General features: G+C 42.4%; 1 protein-coding gene across 5 annotated transcripts in view; it reads right to left on the bottom strand.

Annotated features, from left to right (window-relative positions):
* Positions 1-26,300, bottom strand: part of thsd7ba (thrombospondin, type I, domain containing 7Ba) — a 376,466-nt gene that overhangs the window by 335,037 nt on the left and 15,129 nt on the right. For 4 of the 5 annotated variants that reach the window (XM_079518802.1, XM_079518801.1, XM_079518804.1 and 1 more), the window contains exon 3: positions 22,603-22,721. The gene's annotated coding sequence lies outside the window, so the exon portion shown is untranslated. Of the gene's footprint in view, positions 1-22,598; positions 22,722-26,300 lie in introns of all 5 variants that reach the window. The other variant, XM_079518803.1, reaches the window with a different exon arrangement.

Raw genomic sequence — 26,300 nt, 5'->3', positions numbered from 1 at the left:
GCTGGCAAAGAATAATGCTGGTGGCTGTCAACACATGATTCAACACTCGGGTCTGTAGATGTAACATTTTAATAGCGGGAAGTCTTTTCAGGTCACCCGGCCCTGTGCTAATTAATATAGATAATGAATAATCGGCTCTTATCTCTGACACCTGCTAATTATGTTTAATAGTTCAGAAATGCTCTCATTAAACGTGCTAATTTAACACTTGGCTCTTTATGGACCTTCTGCAGAGGCTGATTCTGTGATTCTGCACAGTAAAATGTGTTCATTTAACTCAGAAGAGTGTGCAGATGGAGCTAGGAGTGCAACACTTAATCAAACTAATCAGCTTAATCGATTATAAAACATTCATTGATTTTCATTTTAATAAAATAATACATTTGTGTGACAAGACAAAAACAAAAAATACCTCATCAAGTGGTTAATCAAGTTAATCGATTTGATAGATTATATGAAATCAATAAAGAAAATGTGTTTATTCATATTTATTTATTCCATTTGGTTCCATTTGTGCAATCTTTGGAGTTAAAATAAGGATTTTACCCTCCAGACACATCATTGCTCCATCCTATTCCTCTTGGCTAATGTTAGTCTTTTTTGCCGACTGATGGCCTTTTATCTGTCACACACGCGTTAATTTATCTGAACAACAAGGGAGACGGATACATTTGACCTTCTCCAGCTGATGAAATGGCATTTGTACTGACTGTCACGCTAGTGCACACCCACCAGACCTCCTTGGTCGACCCAACTAGATGTGCTCTGCTGTGTAATTCTCACTCGCCTTTCTATCACACAGAAGAAAAAAAAAAATCACGATGGAAAGAGCCCCCGGCACGCTAGCATTTAGTGCATCCTAAACAAAATACTAAATATACAAAATACAAGATACTTGAAACTGACAGTTTTTGCTCTCTTCATGTGGATATGTTTCTCTGTGCAGACTTTACAATTTACAATTTACAATTTAGGCATTTAGCAGACGCTCTTAATCCAGAGCGACTTACAATAGGCAAGAACAAAAAGCATGGGAATACATCACATATGTAAAAATGCATTTATCGCGAAACATGCGTAAGCTAAGAACGTGACTAGAACATATCTATATAATGACACTATACATATAAACTATAACTAGAACATATCTATATAATGACACTATACATATAAACTACACATATATGCTATACTATGCTGTACATATATACTATGAAGTGCTATGACTACATACAATGCACTTATTGTGCTGTCTACATGACATGCTATAAGTCTGTTTCAAATGCTATATAAGTCTAAGAAGTGCTGTCTAAGGGGGGTAGGGTAAGTGCTATGGGCCATGATGGAGTCTGAAAAGGTGGGTTTTCAGACTACGGCGGAAGATCGGGAGTGATGCTGCAGTTCTGATTGCAACGGGAAGTGCATTCCACAGTTTTGGGGCCAGAAGGGAGAAGAGTTTGGGACGTGTGGAGCGTTGTCCCGGCGTTTTTAGTGAGGGTACTTCCAGCTTCCCTGCGTTGGCTGATCTGAGTGCGCGGGAGGGTTTGTAGGGTTCAATCATGCTGGCAAGATATGGGGGAGCCATACCTTTGGTTGCTTTAAATGCCAACATCAGAGTTTTGTATTCTTTAGTTCCCTGTGAACCTGCCATGTGTATTTTATTACCTGTGAAGTTTCTGCCCTATAATGTTTCTCTTTCTTTCTTTCTTTCTTTAAGTGTGGAGCCACTTTCGCACATAATGCTTTGAAACCAGGAAAGCATCCGGGTCATTTTAGATTTTTGCATTGGCTATTCAACAATAGCAGATCCATACTATTGGTATTTTTTTTTTGCTATTTTTGAACATTTTTGAAAAATCTTGAAAGTGTGAGAAAATGAAAATGAGCACTATACCCTGGGTAAATAAAGAACAACAAAAAGCCAACCAGCTGAAGAAATCATAGATTGAGACTTTTACGAAATATCCGAGACCAATTGTGTTTTATAGAAGATGCTTCTGAACATGTATTCTATGGAGGGTATGCGCATGCTTAAAGTTTAAAGTGGCACATCGAGTGGCAAATCGAGTGGCAAAGCAACCTGCAAAGTGATTTTAACATTGTTTAACGTTGTTTAATGCAATCAAACAGGACTTTTCTGTTTGGATATATGGGCTGCCAAGGCCAGAAAGTATTTTTTTGCCACTCAGTAGGCATTCCAGCATAACTTCCGTCTTCCGGGTTTGATGATGATGTCACGCGCATACCCTCTATTGCTAGTTTGACCAATTCAAATACGCTTGTAACTACTCTTTAATTATCACTGTTGGGCTCGACTTTGTCCACCAGTCGACCTTGAGGCTTAATCAGGAGTCGTAGTAGCCACAGGATAATCTAAGCGGTGGATATTGCTCTTGTCTTCATGTCTTTATGTATGTAAATTGTCTTGTTCTTTGTGTTATGTCAAATGTGTGTACGTATATGTGTTCTGCATACTTGGCTGCTGTGTCGCAAGACAAATTTCAGTGTGAACTGACAATAAAGTACTATATCATATCATATTTAGCAACTACATGAGTTAGGGTTGGGGTTATGCCCAATTTGTACTTGGTTGCACGCCACGTCGTGTAGATAGCAGATGTTCAAGCTCACAAGTTGTCAGTGCTACACGTACAATGTGTTGTGAGCTTTGTACCGTCACACCAAAAAGGCAATGACAGACAAGACAGACAATCTGTTGTTTTATGTTTTGCAATAAATCTTGCATCCAATCGAGATATTTATGAGCTGAGAATCGTCTTTATTTTAATGTTGGCACATCATGACAGATCTTGCTTTGATTTATCACACATTTGACACTTAGTTGTGACTAATGAGAGCTTTACAGTATTATTATTATGTGTTGTTGTTGTTGTTGTTGTTGTTGTTGGGGTGTTTATGGAATCAGGAATGAGAGTTTTGTTGCCGGGTAAATATGTTTGCACATACAAGTATTATGTCTCGGTGAGGTTGGTGCATCACACTGACACAACCGTGTAGAAACACTTAAATTATTTACAACTATTTACTGAAAATATGAGATGAGCTGAAACAGGGAGTACTGTCCTGTATATACAAGCTGAAATATACAATGTGCATTATAGACTTAACTCGTTCCCTCCGGTTACCATAGGCGGTGATCTGTGGCCAGTGCCAGCAGAATTCACGAAAAATCCAGAGAAGAGCCGTTATTCATAATCGTCCATTTTCGAGCCAGGGTTGCGGCCGTGTTCTAGCGATAGAACCATTGATGTGGTAACCGAGAGCTCGAATTAATGTTTTATTAAGCTCCCAACATCGTACTTGAATAGACTGGTATAGCAGCGTAGTTAGACAAATTAATAAATTATGAGTTGTGTGTAGTAGGCCTGGTGAAAAGGAACAGCTACTTGCCGTTTATGTGCTTATTACGCATGCACATACATTCACACGTTTGTATTTCTGTATATTGTAACTGTACTTGTGATGAACAACGTCAACATTTTAGGACGGAATTGAAATTAGCTGAAATTGCACACTACGTAACGCAACACAGCGCGTCCCGCTGGCCCTAATTCTTTTTTTTCTTTTATGTTTTTTTGTGGCTTTCGCCTTTATTTTATATTTTTTATGGAGGGACAGACAGTAGGCTGACAGGAAATGGGGCGAGAGATGGGGGGGTGACATGCAGTAAAGGCCGTCGGGATCGGGAGTCGAACCCGCGGCACACTGCCAGACTGGATTACCAGCCATGGTGCCTGGACCGCTGAGCCACGGCCCAGACCCCGCTGGCCCTAATTCTAACCTCTAAATGTCTAATCTTAACCCTAAACCCAGCCTGAATCTTTCCCTAATTGTAAACATAACTCCCCAAACCATAAAACAACCAATTATCTTGTGAGGACCAGGAAAGTGGTCCTCACAATGTCTATTTTTCAAATTCTACTATACATGTGGTTACGTTTGGCATAACTATTGCGCGCGCACGCGCACGCGCACACGCACACACACACACACACACAGAAGGTGATGTATCCATGGCTTCCAATGGAAAGTGACACAGTTGTGTACAGGTCCAGTTCATGAATCACTGTCTTCAATAAATTAAAATTAATCACCACACTTTGCACAATCATGCCATGATGCCACCTATGGTTCAGCTTCCCAAACTCAATTCTGTTCATGTCGTTATAAACACACCACAGGAAACTGCTCTGCATTATTAATGGAACCAGGAGTGTATACAAAATGGACCTTAAAATTCCTCAGCGGTCGTTGAGGACGTTCTGAGGGGTCCCCAGTAAAATTAGGTAATACTAGAGCGATGCCCGTTGGGCACTGGCCTACTTGGAACGATGCAAGTTGGAAATGCAAGCCCCACCCAGTCATTATGTCTGTGTTCCTTTTATGCCCATATATGGAGATATAGGGCTGATCAGGTCCAGCGCCCAAGCAGAGGATTTTGTGCTGGTTCTGGTCAACCGGCAATCCAACGGACTCGACACCGGGCTCTGTACTCCCTGTGGTGGTGTGGAATGCGCGTGTTAAATTTCAGTGGGGCGAACGGTTCTCGAGTTACGTCTTACGTGGATTGCAGACGTACAGCCGTACACACAGAGACTTGGTGCATATATAGATATAGAACCAAAATCAGTTTAACAACTTTAACCCTATATATGTCATGATGCCACAAGTCGTGATCCCTGGCACCAAATATTTTCAGATGGGGGTCCACGGTCTAATACAAATATTAATTTGGGGATCCTTAACAAATGTACTGCTTCTGGCGGAAGGTTCCGCCAGTTGGAATCCAACCGGCAACTGCTTCTGGGGTAACGTTCCGTCTGATAAGCTTTATTATTGATCAAACCGGATCGCTGATTTCTTTTTTTTTTTGCTTGGCCTTTCTCCTTCTTTAGCGATCCTAGACCGGATTGTGCAACCGCGCTGCCGTTCACCTCCCTTTATAAAGGCTGACTAAAAAGCTGAATAACTTGAAATCTACGGAGCTCTCCATGGTTTGGATATAACGCGCGATGTTCGGAGGTCTTTGCTGATTATCCGTTGATCTAGATGGGACCATTGGCGCTTTCCAGAGCAAGGGGGGGTTTGCAGACCCCCAGGGGTCCTTGAGGGGCTTCTGGAGGGGCTCCTCCAGCTAAATTAATGATTGTTACAGTAGGCTACAAATTGATGCTTGCAAGTCTTTGAGCGTATAAAATGTATTGTATTAAGTTAAAATAACACTAAAATAACACAATTTCCCACCCAGTCAGATATTTAAAAAAAAGCTTATCAACTGCGGTCACTGAAATCAAAAGCGGTGGAGAATCACTGAACCAGATTGCCATACACTATAAAAACGGCCCCAAAAGATGTGTCTTCCGATTCAGCAAAGTAGCTGTCCGTCACGAAAGAGTGTGCGACCTATATGGATGATACGGCGGGGGGGCGTGCCACGGGGGTCTGCTGCGAATACTGAGATCCCTCCTTCCTCTGCTTCCATTCAGGCCCGAGCGTTAATTTGTGCCCATGCGGCCGCAGGTGGGTGGATTTCAATCGCGCCTTGGTGTCAGGAGAACAGTGGTTTGTTGCCAGGGCCTCTATCCACAGGTGAACGGCTGATGAATGTGAGCCGTCACGGCTGTAAAGTTCCACGCTGCCGCTCGCAGACAATGTGGTAATGGGGTGTCTGTCACCTTCAATAGCTGCCGACACCAGGTCACTCTTGGGGGCTTGATAGTAATTGCCGGCGATGGAGACGCGACGCGTGTCACGAACTGAGCACACGGTAAAATCCATGGCGTTTATTTAACCCATTAAGAAGTGAGACCAGTGAAACCAGTTTTATGAAAAAACAGTGTTTCTATATCAGTGGTTCTCAAACTTTTTCATCTCAAGGACCCCCAGCATTATCTGCATTTGGCTGTTGACTCCCATCTGAAAATATGTTGTTCCAGGGAGCCCCCAGAAGCAAAGAAGTCACTAATGTTGCTCTGGAGTGAGAAGTCTGGAGCTCTCTGGTGGAGTTGTTGCCCCCGAGACCCAACTACGGATAAGCGGTTGATGATGGATGGATCAATGGAAGTTTAAAATAATGGTAAATGTGGTTAAACGCTAAGGTGACACAGATACGTTCCAGGTTTCAACGGGTTATCACCCTGAGACAAATCCGGAGAGTACACATTGTTGAATTAACACTGAGCATTTAGACTGTGTGAGGTATTCAACAAAAACTGTAGATAAAAAATAACACAAACCCATTTATTATAATCAACACTTGCCACCAATAACCATAACTAGAAACAGTAAAGCGGCACAATGTCACTTTTTTAATGAATACAATGTAATTTTGTCCAATCTGTACAATATAACTTTGGGCTGGTTGTATTTTGTCTGCCTGTATTTAGTCTCTCTTCTATTGAGACGTTTAGATCATGTAAAAGGTCATGTCTGAACTAGACACAGACATTTTGACCTGATGGTCAACATTCAATTGACCCCCCAAACTGACTCCGCCAGATTGCGGCAGTTCCCTCCTAGTTCCCTCCTCCTGCCTGCATCTGGGATCTCTCAAGCAGAAACGATGAACCCGGACGCAGCGGGACAAACATTTGATATCTCCATAATAATTTCGAGTTGTAGTCTTGTTAGGTTGTGTTTACGTTGCGCTGTGGCACAGCTTCAATATGTCATAAGTCTCACGTTGATCCCGCCTCTAGCGGCCTCATACAGCCGCATATCGTTCAGGCCAGAATTGGACCGGAGTACATCATCTCTGCCTGAGAGTTCCCAGACTCTCCCTGCTGGCAGAATGCAAATGTTGGCCAGCAGGGGGAGTGGTTTCACCAGGCTACCCCCCCCCCCCCCCCCCCCCCGGAAAGAAAACGGAGAAATATTTAATTTATACGATACATGATCCAAAAAAAACGAGAGGCAGATGAGGAGCAGAAATGAAGTGCTAGTATATCCATCAGATCAAAACCACGGAGAGCGCCCTAGATGAGCAGATACGAGGCATTCTTTCTGCCGTGCTAACAGGCTAGTGAACGGTAAGCTAATATGACTGAAGAGCGAAGTACGGTGGCCGAGAGTCTGACTGAAAAAAAAAAAAAGGAAAAAATTCAGAATATTCTCCCCTCGCCTGATATCATTGAGGATGCGCTAGGACGTGTAAAAACACTTAACAACACTCCTCTGAAACAGGTTGATGACTACAAGTATTTGGGTTCATATATATCTTCTTCCCAAAAGGACTTTCAAACTAGGAAGGGTATGGCCTGGTCAGCCTGCAATGACATGCATAAGATCTGGTCATCCCAGCTTAGTAAGATGTTAAAAGTAAAAATATTTAGGACGACCGTTGAGCCGATTCTACTCTATGGCTCCGAGACATGGACACTTTCAAAGAAACTAGAGAAACGGTTGGATGGCACTTACACCTGCCTTCTAACGAGAGCGCAAAATCTGTCTTGGAAGAGCCACCCATCGACTAATCTAATATACGGCAACCTTCCCCGTGTTTCTTCACTAGTCCGATCCAGAAGAACACAGTTTGCCGGCCACTGCTACAGAGCTGACAATGAGGTTATATCTTCCCTTCTTCTCTGGAGTCCTGCCTCAAAGCAGACCAGAGGTAGAAAACTGTCGTTCCCTGATGTCATCGCTAGGGACACAGGCATCAGTAAGCAGGAACTGGGGATGGCAATGAAGGACCGGGAAGTCTGGTGTGTTATTGTAAAATCCACGATCTCGACCGCGGTCGAAAAATGATGATGATGATGAGGACGTGTACACACGTCCAATGCATGCGTCGGTTTGATTCCCTAGGACGTGTGGACACGTCGGATGGACGGAAACGGTTAACAAGGAAGCAATAATGTAATACACATCGTTTACATTATGGCCCTCAGCAGGAAAATGATCTCTAACGTATGTTGGAGGACCTTTCTACACAAAGCTTTCAGTAATGTGCTGTATTTTGTCCTTTGCTAAATATTTCACCCGCCTCCTTTTTTTGTATTTGTCGACTCCTGCTGGGTTCAGTGACTCCGGGATTGGGGGAACGGGCCTGACATTAAACGTGTCCCTTTCTGGACCCCAGGGAGCCTCTGGTGCTTCTGTGTGCATCAGATTTCCCACTAATACACCTCCTGCCTTTACTGAGGGACTATACCTTATCTCTACCCACAAAGGCCACAGAGAGAGAAGACAGACAGACAGACAGACAGACAGACAGACAGACAGACAGACAGACAGACAGACAGACAGACAGACAGACAGACAGACAGACAGACAGACAGACAGACAGACAGACAGACAATAGAGGGCTCACTGCATTACAGACCCAACACAAAGACCATGCCATCTGTCACAGCCCTCCATTTAGCTCACACTGACTCTTATCTCCAATTCACTGGGTGGGTCCCTTTTAGCAGTGGTACAGGGTCATTATAGAGATCTGCATTCAGCTGTTTTCATTTCCCTTTATTGTTGTGGCCTATACGTGAGCGACAACAGCGCTCAAATGCTTATGCAAGCGTAACAGCAGTTGTGCGTGTCATGCTGCGCATAATAAGGTTGCTGTGAAATCAAAGAAAAACACATTCTGTGTCACTTAAACAATACTATACCTTCATTCGTTTCAAGGGGTGTCATCTTGTTGTCACCACAGCTATGAGAATTGCATGTATACGTTGTTTCATCCAAGCTATTAAATAGCAAATGTGCTAATAAAGCAGATGGCACGACATTTGAGCACAGAAACCGTTGATATATTTGAACATTGCGGGCATCAATAAACAATGTGTGCGATCAGTCTGGACATGTTAACTTAAGCCCTGTTTTATAATTACATTTTAATGGGTCCTGTGGAAGGATTAAAGAAAACGCAAGATTTTAGAAATTGGTTGGAAAAGGAGGCGGCCAAATACAGACCCCTGGTGGACCTCGGTCAATAAAGTATATAGGGCTTCAGTGGTTAACGTCTATAATCAAACCCAGATTAGATATTTGTCTCTCGCTTGGTGCCCTTTGACGTTACATTAAGGCAATGTCCTAGAATCTTGTGTCGTATACGTGTCCACATCCTCTCCTTGCATGTTTCATGTGCGCTTTAATTTGCGGCAATTAACGCTCTTGCCAGCGGTGTGGCTGGCTATGGTTAATCAATAGGAGGAAAGAGCGACGTGGTGCCACGCTCTCCCAGTGAGAGAGGCGGAGGAGACTTCATTGATTGTGCAGCACGGTTTGACCTATGTCAAACCCCATCTGTCACCTGTCACCGAGACGCATGGCACCCGGCTGTAGACCACTGATTCAACAAGACACCGGGAGAAGGAGATGGAGGAAACTGTCACTGTGTGCACAGCGGGAGGGCTCAGCTCAGACACCATGCACTTGCAATGACATCTTCCAGGAGCAGCAGAGAATGCGCCTTTGAATATTGTATGTCCAAGTACGATTCTTTGAATTTGATTAAAGTCGAGTGAACCACGCGGCATTGCAATGAAAGTGCAAAAGATGTAAAGTGCAAAAAGCAATATAACCCACTTGATCTATGGCCATTATCGAAAGCACTATTAAACTACTACGGAAGCTATCATTGCAAAATATGTCCTGTTCAAAAGTTGTTGACAAGCTAGGGATCATGTTTTACGACTATTTCATAAACTGTGGACATTCTGAAGCAGGCTCTCTCTCCAGTGCATCCTGGGAATTCTCTCGGTGATCCCCCTCTCCTGGATAATATTGTGTATCATACGCGGGACTAGTTTACGGTACAGGACCTCACATCTCAATTGTGGTTAGAATAACCACGATAACTCACATCCGCAGCTTCTAAACAGCATGCCGGCCTAATGTTGCAGGCTCAGCACATTAACTATATTTACTACCATCCGTTCCCACAGGAAATTGCCTCGGCGGGGTGAAGTGGAGTAGGGATAGCCAATCCCTAAATTTCAGTCGAGTGACAGTTTATAAACGGGCTATGTTTTCTGAGTGTCGTGTGTCACGTTTGTAATTCAAACGCTGTGCCACATCTCTCTGTGGCCCCCTAAACAAAATCTGTGGAATAAACTCCTTTGCAGCGTTATCTGTAAACACTAATGGTGAATGATGTCAGGGCTTAATGGGAGTCAAGTCAATTGTATTGCTAAAGCACGTTTAAAAACAACCAGGTTGACAAGTGCTGTACAACAATCTAAAAAAAAACATTTTAAAATGGCAAACAAAATGACAGACCACAAGGCTTCAGATGTACTGTGTTATATGCCATCTATAGGCCATCAGTCATGAGAGAGAGAGAGAGAGAGAGAGAGAGAGAGAGAGAGAGACTGTACAATGTATGTATACTGTATAGTCCGGCAGCCAACAGGCTGCTTTTGTTTAAAGTGGGAAATTTGGTATATAGTTTTATTTATTGGACTAAAATATTGTCTATATACATACATTCATGAATCCACTTGCTGACGGCCATAGCCGTCACATTTGTGATGACGGCTATGGCCGTTTTTAGCGCAAGGAGTGTTGCATGTTGCAAAACTAATGCTTGGAATGGATTCAGAATCATGAAAACCCCTTGTTTGACATGCCACATGCTACTTAAAGGAGCATTCAGTGATTTGGGTGATTTGGAAAAACCCCGGTCCGCACATGCACACGCTCTACAGTGGGGGGAGGGGGGGGGGGGGGGGGACGTCACGCAACAGGCCAAAAGCATGTACACCAAATCCCGCCCCCACTAGATCATGATTGGAGGAAGGCCCCTCTCATCCTGATTGGATCTTCATCCAATCAGGATGAAAGGGGCCTGGCTAACCCTAGCCAAAAACGAAACCTAAGATTTCTTGACCCCAGGGGTGAACTGGGGACAGGGAGGAACTCCTTATATGGTCAGCACACTCTATAAAAGGGAGGATTATCCAAAAAGATAAAAGAATCATCATCTATTAGTTAACTTTTTTCCCTATTCACCTACCATGTCTCACCTTAAGTGAAATCACTGAATATACCTTATCGCATAATTACCGCATAATTAAAATTTGACATTTTTGCCTTATATAGGATGTTACCCCTATAAAACAAAATGCTCAATGCTGACCGCTATTCAGCAAGTGGATGTATATAGACAATATTTTAGGAAAATCACACCCGTGTGAACTGAGTGGTGCAAATCCCCCCCCCCCCCCCTCCCCCCCCTCTCTGTCTCTCTCTCTCTCTCTGTCTCTCTCTCTCTCTCATTAGCAGGCAACATGCAGCACTATCTCTCTCTCTCCGTTTCTGGCACAACAGTGCATTGGTACTGGTCACATAGTCACACACAAACACGGACACGGACAGTGCTGTTCGTTGGAGTGGTTGCACCACTCAAAAAATAAATAAATACCAAATGTCTTACTCCACACCACCGGCTGCCAGACTAGTCTGTCTGTGCCTACTGCCTATGCATACATACTGTACACATGAGAGGCTTATCATAGTGAACAGGCCATGATTTTGACATTTCGTCATCGTTTTGTCAATCCACGTATGACTAATAATCTCCTTCTGTCTCATTCTTGTCGAAGTTGTCGTGCCGCAGAAGACGCACCCTTTAGGTCAGACTAAGATCGGATTTTAAGGTTTCTGTCTGCACGACGTGGATAAAATGTCGGCATGTGATGTTTTTTTACTAGGCTGTGCACGTCTCACAGTGCACATGTCTAGTTGGCCAGACTCTGTCATGCAGCCAGACTATTTTACTCCTCTGCCTGCCTATCGTCTGTCTGTGTGGGGGGAGCAACACAAGTATTTGCAGCATGGGGTCGGCAGGCACTCAATCCCTATATCTACCTGCTCTGTGCAGCATTAGGCGGCGGTGACTGCAGCGCGCGCGTGTGTGTATGTGTGTGCGTGCGTGCGTGCGTGCGTGCGCGTGTGCTGTTGACCAAAACTGACACAGGAGAAGGTGTCAGAGCTTAAATAATGGGATAAACAGCTGCCTAGAGGCTGTCAGGGGGGGACGAAGCAGAACTGAATCTGCTGATATGGCCAAAGTTCTTTGGGGACATTGATTAAACAATATTTCTCCTTTGCGGCAATGTGAGGGGAATGAGATACAGCATACTGTAACGCAGAGCGCAGGATCATTCTGTGTCCGTCTGGAGAGCTTAGGCGAAGTAGACGCTATTTTCTTTTGCCTTGGCACGGTTCGTCCCGTCGTCCTTCTTGAAGATTATAACAAGAGAATCCTTGAATTGGTATTGACGCCTAAACAGATAGTGATTAACTATATCCTAATTCTCTCCCTTCAGACTCTGAAGAGGGGTAATTAGTCCGTTTCAAATCCGAGCACTTTCAGACTACTGCAGGGATCCGTCCATGCTGAGGCATACTTAGACCAGTGGTTCTTACAATTTACAATTTCTCCGCTTTCAAACTTCTTCAGGGACCCCCAAACTGATATTTATTTAGGCCTCGGACGCCCATCTGGTTTTGTGCTAGGGACCCCCCAGAAGAAAATGTGAAACCAACAAAATTATTCAAACTTTGTCGATATATTTTTTTCTAAATTCTTCAAAAATAGAAGATGTACAAGCTCGCACTTGGCACGAAGTGACACGATGTGAGCTTGTAGATGTGCTATTTTTTGAGTGGTGTAAACCACTCCTACAAACTGGCTTTGTTAGTTTACGTGTCTGTCCGTACACGTGTCTGTCCATACAAAAAATGAGCATGGTTGCTATGGTCACCCAGTTCACACGGGTGTGATTTCATTACGTCAGACATTACATCAGACCACAGCTGATCAGTCTATATAAGACCTTACACCACTCAGTTCACACGGGTGTGATTATTTAATAGCCAACGTATAAATGGAAAAGTGGTTAAAATGAGTGTAATGCTACATTAACTACTGGGGGTCCCTACACCAACCACTTTGAGAACAACTGATTTAACTAATCAATTTAATCAATTAAAAAAAATGAAAGAATATATTCATTATTGATCTCTATATTGGACATGTTATTATAGGAGAAAAGTTTAAAAGAATTTAAAAACGCATGCCGCATTTGCATGACACCACTGTGCGACAAAGTATTAGAGAACGCTTAGGAGGTGGTATTGTTTGGTTAACGAATCAAACAGCGGCTTTTATTAAAGGTCAAAGATGTTGGACATTCCCACTGTGGAACTGTGGAGGGGTCTTCATTTGTCAATTGTCCTATGTACTGTACATGTGTACATATAAAGTATTAGTAAAACAGTAGTATCCTACCGAATTAGCTCTATTTTTATAACAGCAACTGATACTCAACTATATCACGTGTATTGGATTGAGCTTGTAAGTTGTGAGCTAGTAAGCCTACTATTTAAAAAAAGACAAATATTTTTTCACCATGTCCAAAATATTGATGTCAAATAAAAAGTAGTTAATTTTGACCATTATTTGTACAAACATTGAGGTATCAAATGGTACAAATTTCTAGGAAATAGGAAAACAACAAAATAAACAAGAACATTTCACTGATTCTTTAATTGACTACAAGTCAATAGTGCACCCCCAGCTTTTATAGTTAATGTTTTATAGTACCTTTATTCCCAGTATGAGGGAGAGGGATACAGAGCTACACTTAAAAAGTAATTATCTAAAGAATCTGGGATGCAACCGAGCCCCGAGAACTTGTTTGGTGTGCAGACATAACAGTGTTCTTTTTTTTTTACTTTGCTTTGTGTGATAACTAGCACTTTTCATGTGAGTTTTGCTACAATTCACACCTCTCTGTGTCTGCATTTAGAATTTTACACCACGTGATGGTCATGCTGTTTGGTGCCAGCACACTTCCTTAACAAAACATTTTGTCATTAAGTTATTAAAACATGTCCAAACTTAAGCGTTGGCCAAACAGAGTGCTACGTGTTGCAGTCCTGAAACCCGGAAGTCAGTGGGTTCCCTTAATTTATTCACTGCCAAATAAATACCGGTACATAAATAACACCTTAGTAGTACTTTTGAGGAAGAGGTCAATTTGAATCATGAATAGTGAGTACTGTCTTCCAGGTACCACTGTTCAGCATTATGTAGTGCTTTGTAAGAAAACCTTTGTAAGAAAAACATTCAGATGCTCCCACTGGCTGTGATTATGGAAAACAACAAAAATGTGTTACCACAATTATGCAGATGGCGCACACATTTACATAAGCATATCACCAGGGGACGATTGTCCAATATAAGCAGAGTAAGTGCAATGAATAAATCAATGATTGGATGTGCCAGAATGTTATTCAATTAAACAAAGACAAAACTAAAAGTAATTGTTTTTGGAGCCAAGGAAGAACGATTAAGATCCTCAATCGGTAATGTTAAAAATCACAACCCGAGCTAGGCATTAAGACAATTACAAAGTCAACCTTAGGAATATTTAAGGATCAAATGAATATGTCTCAGCAAGATAAAAAAAAGAAGTACAAAAAAAAAACGTGCATTTGCATTTATCGTCAGCAGACTCGACTAGTGTCTTCACAGGTCTCCCAAAATATTCGGTGAGACAGCTGCAGTTTATTCAGAGTGCTGCTGCTGCCTAACAGACCAAGTAAGTGGATCATATCACTTCATCCAACTTTATTTATAAAGCACATTATTTATAAAGCACTTCAGTTCTAGGAACTTTTACATTGGCTTCCTGTCTGTCAAAGAATTGATTTAAAAAAAATACAGTTGGTTTATAAAGCAATCCACTGACAGAGGAGCAACGAGGGGACAGAGAAAGAGAGCAAGAGAAACACCTGTTTTTTTAGTCGGGTATACAGTATACATATTACATAACGTTGAACTTGAACTTGATATTGTGCCACGGTGCCACGTAGTGTAGGTTTGCTCTGTATTCCCATAGACATATAAACGTAGACCCCCTTTCCGGCTCTGGAGCGTATGTGCTCAAGGGAGGGCAACACTTTCCAGAGATTCCTTGCAAAGCCCCGCGGTAGCATGAGCGTGCATCACAGAGCGCATGTTCGGGTCTGTAAGTCCCGGAAAAGATGGCCAGTAATCACTTGAGTGGCAGTGTGACATAATGTGCCTTCCACACTTCCGGCGTACTTCCTCTCCCAGTGTAAATTCTTCCGCCCCTCCTCTAGCAGTGATTCTCATCATTTTAATTTGAAGGATGCCCAGTTTGACATGCATAGGCTACTGACCCCCATTTAATGCCATTTATCTGGGACCTCAATTTATTATAACTTTTATTTGTTTATTCAATCAATGTCAACTTCACTCAGAGAGTACAAATGGACCAAATGGACCTGATCCATTTGGTTCCATTTGTACACTCCATTTGTAGCCTGGCGCAGCCACACTAAACCCGCCCCTATTGCATATATGCCCCACGCAGCCCAGCGCAGTGGTATATTAGTATCGCAACGCGAGGCTACTCCATTTGTACACCCTCTTATCGCACACACCATACCTGTAACTTTCATTAGCCATCATTTTTTTTTAATTCTTCCAAGGGCCACAAGGGGGCGCCTCGTGGGCCGCAAATGGCCCACGGGCCGCTGACGTACTTTGCACCTTTTTTACTCTAAAACTGTCTCCATTTATTTGCACCTCTATGCTCAACAGCCTGGTTATCAATCTTTGTTACAAACTCATCCCTAGAGCCACAAGGGTTTCGTAACAGTCCAAAACTGCATCTTTTCAGGAAATGGAAAAAATAACCTGTGTTCCAATGGATCCAGCCAGTGTAGTTATTATTTAGTCACAAGCTCTTGTTAATACTTTTCATTGATTCAATATTTATAAAACTCGCTGGCACACTTAACCACTTTCACGTTCAAAATATTTAAAAAGCAGCAATCTTGTACGACAAAGTAGGGCATCAATTAATAACAAATAAAAACATGAAATTATGGACATATGAGGTTTCTGCCCGACAGCGACGTTATATACTGTATGTGTCTCATAGGGATTTGCAAAGAAGCGCTCGATTTAATATGGTAATCGAGTGCTCAAAATGCCTAATATATTTCCGCACACCCGCTGCCCCATTTATCGTGTTTTCTAACAGGCACTGATTATGAATTAATTTGATGGGGAGACATCGTTTTGATTTTATATAGCATTGCTTCTAAAAATTGTGAAAAAGATGCTTTTTGAACCTGCTAGCTAGACTTGAAATGCCAGTGTCCGTCTGAAAAGGGGGCAGGTATTTATAAGAATTTATTCTTCTTCCTGCTCCTTTTCGTCATAGGTGTATCAGATACTGTATGAAAGACAAATGAATTATGAAAGATATGAATTGTTATCTATTATGATTTGTACTGTATTGTGTCACACTATGTGCGAAATAAAATGAAATGAAATGAAAATGAAATGAAATGAAATGAATGACTCACGGGCGTTACGTAACAATAGTTTAACAGTGTAAAGGTGGCCTTACACTAGCCGATTTTTTTCAATCTGAAATCTGATAGCACCACACACTACAGGATAATCGGAGCGGGGCAGAGCAAATATCAAACATTCTTGATGTTGATCGGGCCGATCCCGGTCGCGCTTTGAGCGGTCGGGCACCCCCCGAGCGTCAAAAATGCCCGATTATCGGCTAGTGTAAGGCCACCATAACAGGGGGGCCTATACCGTTACAAATACAAATAGAGAAAAGTTCAAATGGTGTACAAATGGAGAGAAAAGTTAAAATGGTGTGTGTTAAGTGTTGTAAAACCATCCACAGGCTGAATAAAGAAAACACAGTCTAAAAAACACTGGTACATCTAAATGTATTTGGTGGTACTGGTACATCTAAATAACTTTCCTTGACATGTATGTTTGTTTTGTCTCAGAAACCTCGGATTATCTGCTACACGTAAACTTTCTGAGCCACACTGTATCCCTCGCTATGCACTTGATGACTGCATGCATCCGATTCTCCTACCCGACCCATACTCACATCTCCATACAGCGTGCTATTGTAGCGTCCAATGCTGTACAGAACAATGCAGAAACCTGATCGTTAGATTTACCACAGTGCACTGTGACAGTCCAAAGTTGCCAAAGTGACCACTTAAGTGGTCAGATGGGTGTGGGCGGGGTGCATACATTTTTGGAGAATGTTTATTAATGATCAATCGATCCGATTGTGTTCCGGCTACACAATCAGATTTATTTATTCAAGGTTTATTAATGTATGTATATTTGTTATGTTGTTATTATCCTAAACCCTTCTATTATATTTTCAATCAAATAGCTTAGTGTTTTGCCAATTATTTGGTGGCCCACCTGCTGCAATATCCTCACGGCCGACCAGTGGTCCCCTCTGATTGGGAGTAGCTGCATCAGGCTGATTCACTGGTACCGACTGCACCTGTTGCTAGGGGTGGTCGCTATTTCTTTACCCATTAAAATAAAGACAAATACAACAGGGTTTTTCCGAGTCTCAGTCCACCCGGACGGGGGAAATTGGCAGCCACAACGTTATGTGCGTTATCGTGGACACATGCACTGGGATGCACACACTTTCCCAGTTTAAGTAGCCTAAAGGTGTTTCGAGACCACAAAATAGAATGAGCGGGTCCATTTGGTTACACTCCCAAAGTAAAATTACTGTGTACTTTTTAGATCTGTATATCAATAATATAATCCACCACTCGAGGGAGGGGGAAGACAGCTACAGATCTTGCATGGAAAAGAATGACCTGGCGCGAAGGGACTATTTTTTGCTGACCTGCACGACCAAAGTGAAGCGATTGAAGCAACTGGAAACAAATAGTGTCTGGCAAAGCCAGGCTAGCCTCCACTACCGCATTGTGGAGTTTACCTACCAGCCAGGTTGTCTGCATTGTGTCTGTCGGGCATACTCTGTGTCAATAAGACGGCTCAATTAACGTTCCACTCCTCGCCAATATAGTGGCACATAATTGTCAAATAGCTCTATGTGGTAAGTCCAACAGTCGAGTCACATGCGTAAACTCCAGTAGCACCCCCCACCGTTTGTCGGTTACCAATTTCTTAACGGCTAATGGTTATCGGTTGGACACCCCTAACTGTTGCAGGCAGACAGGTGAGGCTTTGAGCTCTTCCCTGGAATCATTAGCTTCAATCAATAACTATGTCCCCGTTTTGAAAGTACGTACTGCATGTGCCATTCTCCTCTTTCTGTTTCAAGGATGAATTTGCTGATATTTGCACATTTTGATCCACTTCAAGTTACTTTGTACATAGTAGTAACATGCAATACTTGCCTAATATAGATAACGGCTTTCAGGAAACTCGGGGGTTGTGAAAATCTATCTCCTTTGAAATGTGAACTAATAAGATAAAAATTGCTCTATATATTTGTGATTTTCCATCATTTCTTTGCAAGGTTTAATCTTGATAACATATAAAAAACCATCAATTGCTTTCCTGGGGGAGTGCTCAGAAAGTACCATTTTGATGGGAGACCGCTCGGAGGATCTGAGGGAGTCACCCATGTAGATTTGACAGTTTAGCTGCAATGGAAGATTCTGCTATGCTGGGGACACTTTCATTATCTCCAAATTACCTGAGATGGAGCCTGGGTTTACTGGGCGCACACAAGAGAACACCTGCAGACTTAACACAATTTTTCTATGGAAACCCAGAGCCAAACAGGGGGGAAAAAATAACTATATATGCTAAACCAAAGAATTAGAGCACCTAACCATTTGATCCCTAGCCTCCATATTCTATTTCTATTATTCAATAACATATCTAAGAGCTCACAACGCGTCACTATGCAACACATTGTGAGCTTGTAGATAGGCCATTTTCCAGTGAAGCCCCTTGGGAATCCAGTCAACTAAGTATATAGGGTTTAACTAAGTGACTAATATCAAAGCATGTTTCTTTTTGACAAATGCACGCACGTTTCTTTTTGACAAATGCACACCACCACCACATGCTAAATACAGAACAGAAGGGGAGAGCAGGACGGCAGTCATCAATTTTCACTGGGAAAGAGGATTCAGCAGTCACTATAGGAAGCCTGCAGTCTAGTCAGTAATTGACTGGAGTTCTGTCTTCTTTTTGCCATTATGCTCCGTTCATCCTTGGCCGAAGCCCAGCTGTCCACCCACAGGCCCCCAAATATACACTCCACTAGCCTGAGCATGACAATGAAAGCAACACACACACACACACACACACACACACACACACACACACACACACACACACACACACACACACACACACACACACACACACACACACACACACACACACACACACACACACACACACACACACACACACACACACACACACCTCTACAGGAGACACATTTGAGCATCAGCATGTGAGAGACGTACTGTACCCAGGCAGTGCCAGAATAGCCAAAGGACAGAGTGTGAGCCATAACAGCTTGACCAGAGGCCCTGGTATACACAGGCCACAACAATGAAGGTTGTTGATGTTTCCAGCCAGGTCGTGTGAAAGTATAATGGGAGAAAAGTTTTCTTTGTTGTTCATCCTCCCATGTGAAAGTATAATGGGAAAAGGGATTTGTTGTTTATCTTCTCTCTCTCTCTCTCTCTCTCTCTCTCTCTCTCTCTCTCTCTCTCTCTCTCTCTCCTCTCTCTCTCTCTCCTCTCTCTCCTCTCTCTCCTCTCTCTCTCTCTCTCTCTCTCTTAAAAGCGGGCGACAGCCAGACAAATTCTCCGGAAGTGCATTATTTGTCTATGGGACCCGGCGACTACCGGCAATAGCAGGCGAACAGGCGATGGTCGAAAAGTGGGCGGAGCAACGTCGCCCGAAAAGATACAAATAATTCATCTTTTCGGGCGATAACGGGAGATTGGGCGATGTGTCGGCCGATGCTCGTCCGCTGTTAAAACGTAGTCTCTCTCTCTGTCTCTCTCTCTCTCTCTCTCCAATTCAATTCAATTCAATTGAGCTTTATTGGCATGAAAAAAACGTACGTTTACATTGCCAAAGCAGAAGTGGAACAAGACAATCAAAATAAAACAATGTATTTACAAATAAATATTGGATATAAATAGGAATTAAATAAAGGTGTAAACAGAGCTACTGTAAACAGTGAGTGTACACACAATGATTTGTATTTCTTAAGGTGCTTGTATTCCATTTTTTTTTTTTTTTTAAGATATTTCTTTGCGGCTTACGCCTTTTATTGGTTTTTGAAGGGACAGACAGTAGGCTGACAGGAAACGGGAGAGAGATGGGGGAAGACATGCAGTAAAGGCCGTGTCGGGCTCGGGAGTCGAACCCGCGGCACACTGCGACTGGATTACCAGTCGGGTGCCCAGACGGTTACGCCACCGCCTGGGCCACTTGTATTCCATTTGACATCCTTCCGCTGTCACAGCAGCTCACAAATCTCGCTGCTGTGTTTGCACATTGTTGTACTTCACCCAACAGATATGGGAGTTTTTTGTCATTAGTCATGTTTTCAAACTCTCCTTGGGTGATTGTAATCCGTGGGAAGTATATGTCTCTGATGTCTTGGTACAGTGGGCAGACGGTTAGGAAGTGTAGCGATCAATCTCTACCTTGTTTTGTGTGCAGTGGGTGCATAGTCTGTCTTCTCTTGGGGCCACGTCTGCCTATGTTGGCCTTTCTCAATCGCAAGACTGTGTTCACTGAGTCTATATCGAGTTAATGTTTTCCTTAGTTTTGGATCAGTTACAGTGCTCAAGTATTCTGCTACTGTGTATTCTCTGTTTAGAGCTAAATAGCATTCCATGTTGCTATGGTTTTGATTAGATCTTCTCCAGTGTGTAAGATAGCTTTCTTTTTGTTTTCTTATGATTTGGTGTAGTCCCATTTGTTTTCTGTCTGGAGGTGAGGGGACTGAGGGGACATCTTTCCAATACTGTGTGTGAGGGCCTTTTTGTGGAGCGTGTCTGGTTCACTTTCCTTTAGGTGGTTATATAATTTCAATGCTATCTTTTGGGTTTTGATAATGGGTATCTCTCTCTGTGTGTGTGTGTGTGTGTGTGTGTGTGCGTGTGTGCGTGCGTGCGTGCGTGCGTGCGTGCGTGCGTGCGTGCGTGCGTGCGTGCGTGCGTGCGTGCGTGCGTGTGAGAGAGAGAGAGAGAGAGAGAGCACCATCTCACACTGCAGACCAATGCTAAAGATTCTGGAAAAAAAGACGCTGGCCGACTTGTGGAGGAAGAAGAATAGCACCTCACTGAATAATAGCACCACACTGGCTGCACGCCATCTCCAGATGGCGTGCGTAGGTGCATGTGTGCTTGTTGTGTGTGAGTGTACTATATGCTGAATATATGTACAGTAGCTATACCATATCGACACTGTCTGGTGGAAAAAACCTTTTATGTCCAAAACCATTCCTTTTTCATTATTATTTTTAAAACATTTTAAAATAGTAAAAAGTTGCTGATCTACAAGCACAAAACGAAAAGAATGTGAGGCGTTGCTTGTAGATGGCCGAAGATCGGCGGTTTCCACCACTTTTGTGCGACACTAGTCTCACATGGAGATACAAGGTTTCTGCCCGTCAACAGCAATTTCTTCATAATGTAAACATGCTTAATTTGTACAGAGCTAGAAACTAAATAATTTAAAATAATAAACAGATGAGGGAATTAGGCTATATGTTATATAAACTAAATGTATAGGATGAGTCTGCACAGGTATACACAACAAGGTGCAGGCTACAACTGAACGGCTGCAGGCTCACTTGGACCTACATTACTGTACAGTATTTGATTCTTTGCACGTATAATTGTCAACCCAGTCCCACATCAGCCTTCATCTGTCACTGCCTGCCATATAGCGAGAAGACACTGTGCCATCTAGTGGTAGCTCGGAGAACACACCCTTTGCGCTGATAACAAGTCACACTGCTCTGAGCCCAGAACAAACAAACAAATCCATGTGCAGCCGAGCTTTGCAGCCATTTATTGAAATGGAGCTAATTCTATAAACCCAAATCTATCCCCTCCAAGCTAAAAGCATTGAAAACAGCTACCTTGGACGAAGGGGGGAAATTACTAATGAAGATTTATGCCGCTAAAAATCAGCCATACAGTTGTATAGTAAGCATGTCCAGAGCGTATTATTACCCTTGTTTGTCATTATAGATTTGCTCAACCATGTCTGTTGAAGCCAAAATGGGCAGTATCTTGAATGATTCGGGTGGTTTTGTTGTTTCCAGGCTATTCCAATCGGTTTTCAATGAGCGCTTTCATTCTAGTGTAATTATTATTGGTAACCAATAGCGTATTGCCCAGAGTCTGGTGGTGGAACGTAACCAGGTACATTTACTCAAGTGCTGTACTCAAGTACAATTTAGGAGTATGGTATTATTTCCATCCATTCCATCCTTAAATAGGCCTACTTCCAAATCACTACATCTCAGTGACAAAATTAATATTGACCTTTTTACACCTCCACTACTATTTGACATCTTTACTTGTCTTACTTGTTTCTTTGCATATGTTGATGATTACAAAACATACATTAACCACTTGTAAGCCCCTTTTTTCTACTTTTCTACTTCGAAAATAACTGATCTACAAGCTCCCAACGTGTCACATTATGATGCGTCGTGAGCTTGTGCATCTGCTATTTTCACAAAATGACTTATATAATATAACATAATATACTGTCTCACCTACCTTTGAGTAAGTCTGGAAAGCCTCTATTTGTTTCCTACTGATCTTCTTCGGGAACATTCACCACAAACTGATCTTCTTCCCTGGGGTACATCTGTGCGATCAGATCCACACGCATCATTCTGTTAAGGAAAATGTTTAAATGAAAACAGAACTTTTATTTGAAACAGCGTATTTTTACATTGTTGCTATTTTGTTGCTTTTTTTCACCACTGCCTGAGACCAACACTCAGCCCCACATGAAGCAGCATGGCTACTTTGGCGATGCTCACACATTGGCAGCCAAAATCACATTATAATGTTTTTGGGCCTATAGGAATCAAATCTGAACAGCAAGAAAATCCACATGGAAACATATTTGTGCTTATCACATTTGTGATTAGTATACAGTGTCTCAGTCTGGACACTGAAGGCATATTTAGTTGCTGTTGGGCAGAAACAGAAACCACAATATCTACATTTTAACTTTTGCTATATTTGAATCGTGAAAAGTAGCAGTTTAACTTTTGGACATATGATCAGAGGTCTTGTGAGCTTGAAGATCAACTTTTTTCGGCAAGTGACACTGTTGTACAATAGACTTAGAGCACCGAAGTCTGACGTATTAAATATGAGTGACTGACTATCGTAAACACCACAAAGCCATATGTTAGATTGAAAACGCAGTCAGATTGAAAAAGGAGTGCTAGTTTTCTGACATCTTGGAGGTACCGAGACTCGGGGGGACAATGATTTATGATTCTGTCCCCAACGGTACATAATTTGGACGGCGCTGAGTCGACTGAAGGTGACTTCACAACGCTCTGCAAGGCAACTCACTCACCTAAGCTTGCTCGCCGGTGCCTCACGTAACTCCAGTCACCTTCAGGCGGCACGTCTCCATCGGTGAAACCGAGAGCACCTTTTTCAATCCGATTGGTTTTCCAATCAGCCTGTGACATATGTGTGTATATATATTGTCACATCTCCTTTAGCCTGGCCTGCAGGCTAAAGGCCTGTTTAGTGTACCGGTACTCCCCTGTCTATGGGACCATGCGATGGTCACTACATTGCCGCAGCGAAGCAAATCTACCCCATAATACATTGCGCAAGCTCGCTCTTGAGCGCACATGCACGCGTTTGCGACATGCGCTGCTTCTGCATGCATGCGCTTCAACTCAGAAGAGGCAGAAGTTGAACCAGCGAAAGAAATCAACACAAATGTACTTTTTAAACATTTGTTTTCCCCTCTCTTTTCTTCCCAGGCGGATCACGAAGCTACAGATCTCGAGACAAAATGATCTGTGCATTTATTTGCAATTGTTTTATTTTATTTATAATAAAAAAAGTGTATTCATTTGCAATAGTATTACTAATCTGATTCATTGTATCACCCAGGCCCAGCACATGCCGTTAGGAGAGGAATCAGTTGCTTGCTGTAGAATATATTTGCGAGATTCCACACTGACTATAGTGATATTACTGACTTACACATCCCACACTCTTTTGTTTGTATTTAATTAAGTTACCTTTTGTTAATAAATGATTGTTAAATGTTTTACACCGCCTGCATCCTCCTCAATTTGTCATGGCCCCACGGGCCGGGTTGTGACAATAATATAAACTAGTCCTTACCCGTTCGAATATATGAACACCAAATTATGTACAGTGTGGGTAATGCGATTTAATAGATCATTGCGACAGTAGGTCGCAGATTACTATGAAAACCTGCAAAACCTGTCCGTCAGTCAGGTCCGGTCACGCCTCCATACAAATCTACATCTGACCTCAAACCTCAAGATTAGTGGTTCCCAAACTGTGGTGCATGCACCCCTTGTGGTGCACGACATGAAAAGGATAATTGTTGTGCTATGGTTTGATTTTAAACATATTAACATAATGCCAATATATGGCAAGTATGTGCAGAATATAGCCTATGCTGCATACAGTATACCATATGCAGGTTCATATGTGCATATGTGTGGATAAATAGGAAATGTATGTCTCTATTTAGCTTATGCAATTTATATTTCCATGTGGGGGGGGTGCGTCAGCTAGGTGGAAGGTAACAGGGGGTGAATGGGCAAAAAGGTTTGGGAACCGCTGATCTAAGGCTTAGATCTCCATATATGGAGCTGACCTGTTCTGACATTCCATATGTTGATATTTTGACCTTTTTGACTGATACCTGTCCATTCAAACTCTAGATGGGCCCACCCCGAGGTTATTAGTGTAGCCGACGAACTAGAGTTCGCAACAGGCCCGCAAATTAAGGCCCGGCCCTACCTGGGCCCTCATCAATCCCTGTTCACTCAAGACACTGCCCCCGCTTCCACCCTTAGATCTCCATATATGGAGCTGACCTGTTCCTGAGTTGACGCAAATGGGCGTGGCCTATATGGTGAGATGTGTCAGGACCCAAGGAATCCAGGGAAAGATGACATTTTGATTTTACAACCTATGGTTCAAGAGTTATAAGGCGAAATGTAAAGTGGGCTGTTATAGCACCACCATGAGGCCAACGGATGTAATTATTCATTACATTAATTTAATAATTATTATGAACCTCCCCTCCAAGTGTTGTAACTGTAGCCATTACGGTTTCTGAGAGAAAAATACTTGAATGTGAGTTTTCGCATTTTCCCATATAAGTCGATGGGAACATTTATTAATTATCAAATAAATTTAATTAACAGTGTTAAATTTGTTAAATTGAAAAAAGGGCTTCGTCAAGACCTCCATAATATAATGGTCAATGCCTGTGTGAAACTTCAGTGATCGGTGCAGCCAGTGAGGAGCAGCGACAGTGTTTTAGACAGACATTCAGACATTTCGTATATATATACACACCAGTAAGACGCCCTGAGGTCGAGCACGCATCCGCCTGGGTGACGGCTGATTGCCGGACGAGCTCTGGCGCTTTTGGACACATTTTCATGATTTTCCAAAAAATAGCAGATCTACAAGCTCATAATCATGTCAACATGCTATGACACTGAACTCTGATCTGCTATTTTTGAATAGAGGGAGTCCCTCTACCCCACTTTGTATGCACTATGCACAGTAACAGAAAGTTGCTGCATTCCTTGCATGCAGACGTTTTTGAAATATAACATAATTTCTACTGAGGAAATTTCAGCAGATGACTCAGTAGAGGACTATTTCGGGTCACCGACATAAAAAAAGAAAAAAAAGAAACTCAATTTCCGGGGGGTGAAGCTCAACGGATTTAGAGAAAATTAATTTGGCTCAATAGTGGGCTTGTTCAATCGGTGAAATTAGGCAACAAATTATTATAAACCTTTATTATTGATCCCCGGAGGTGTCACAGAAGAGTCACAGAAGTAATAACAACACTGATACATTCAAATTCAGCAATAGCTAAAGTAACAGATCTACAAGCTCAAGACACGTCGCATCACACCGCACTTCAAGATAGCAGAACTGCTATTTTTGGTTATTTTGTGTGACGCTGTAATATAAATCAACTAGGGCATAATTTTACCCAAAAAACGTTAAAAGTTAAAATATGGAGATGAGAGGTTTCTGCCCGACAGCAACGATATTCTCTATGCTCCAGATGGTGTGTCACTCGCTGAAAATAGCAAATGTCTACAAGCACACGATGTGATGCATCCGTGAATGAAAATAACATCAATACAATTTAAAAACCAGTAAGACGCCTTTAGGCGAGGAGCGACCGCACAAACATCAATAAATAT

The sequence above is a fragment of the Electrona antarctica genome, assembly GCF_951216825.1.
Source record: "Electrona antarctica genome assembly, chromosome: 13".
Taxonomy (NCBI): domain Eukaryota; kingdom Metazoa; phylum Chordata; class Actinopteri; order Myctophiformes; family Myctophidae; genus Electrona; species Electrona antarctica.
This window is presented reverse-complemented; position numbering and strand designations above follow the sequence as displayed.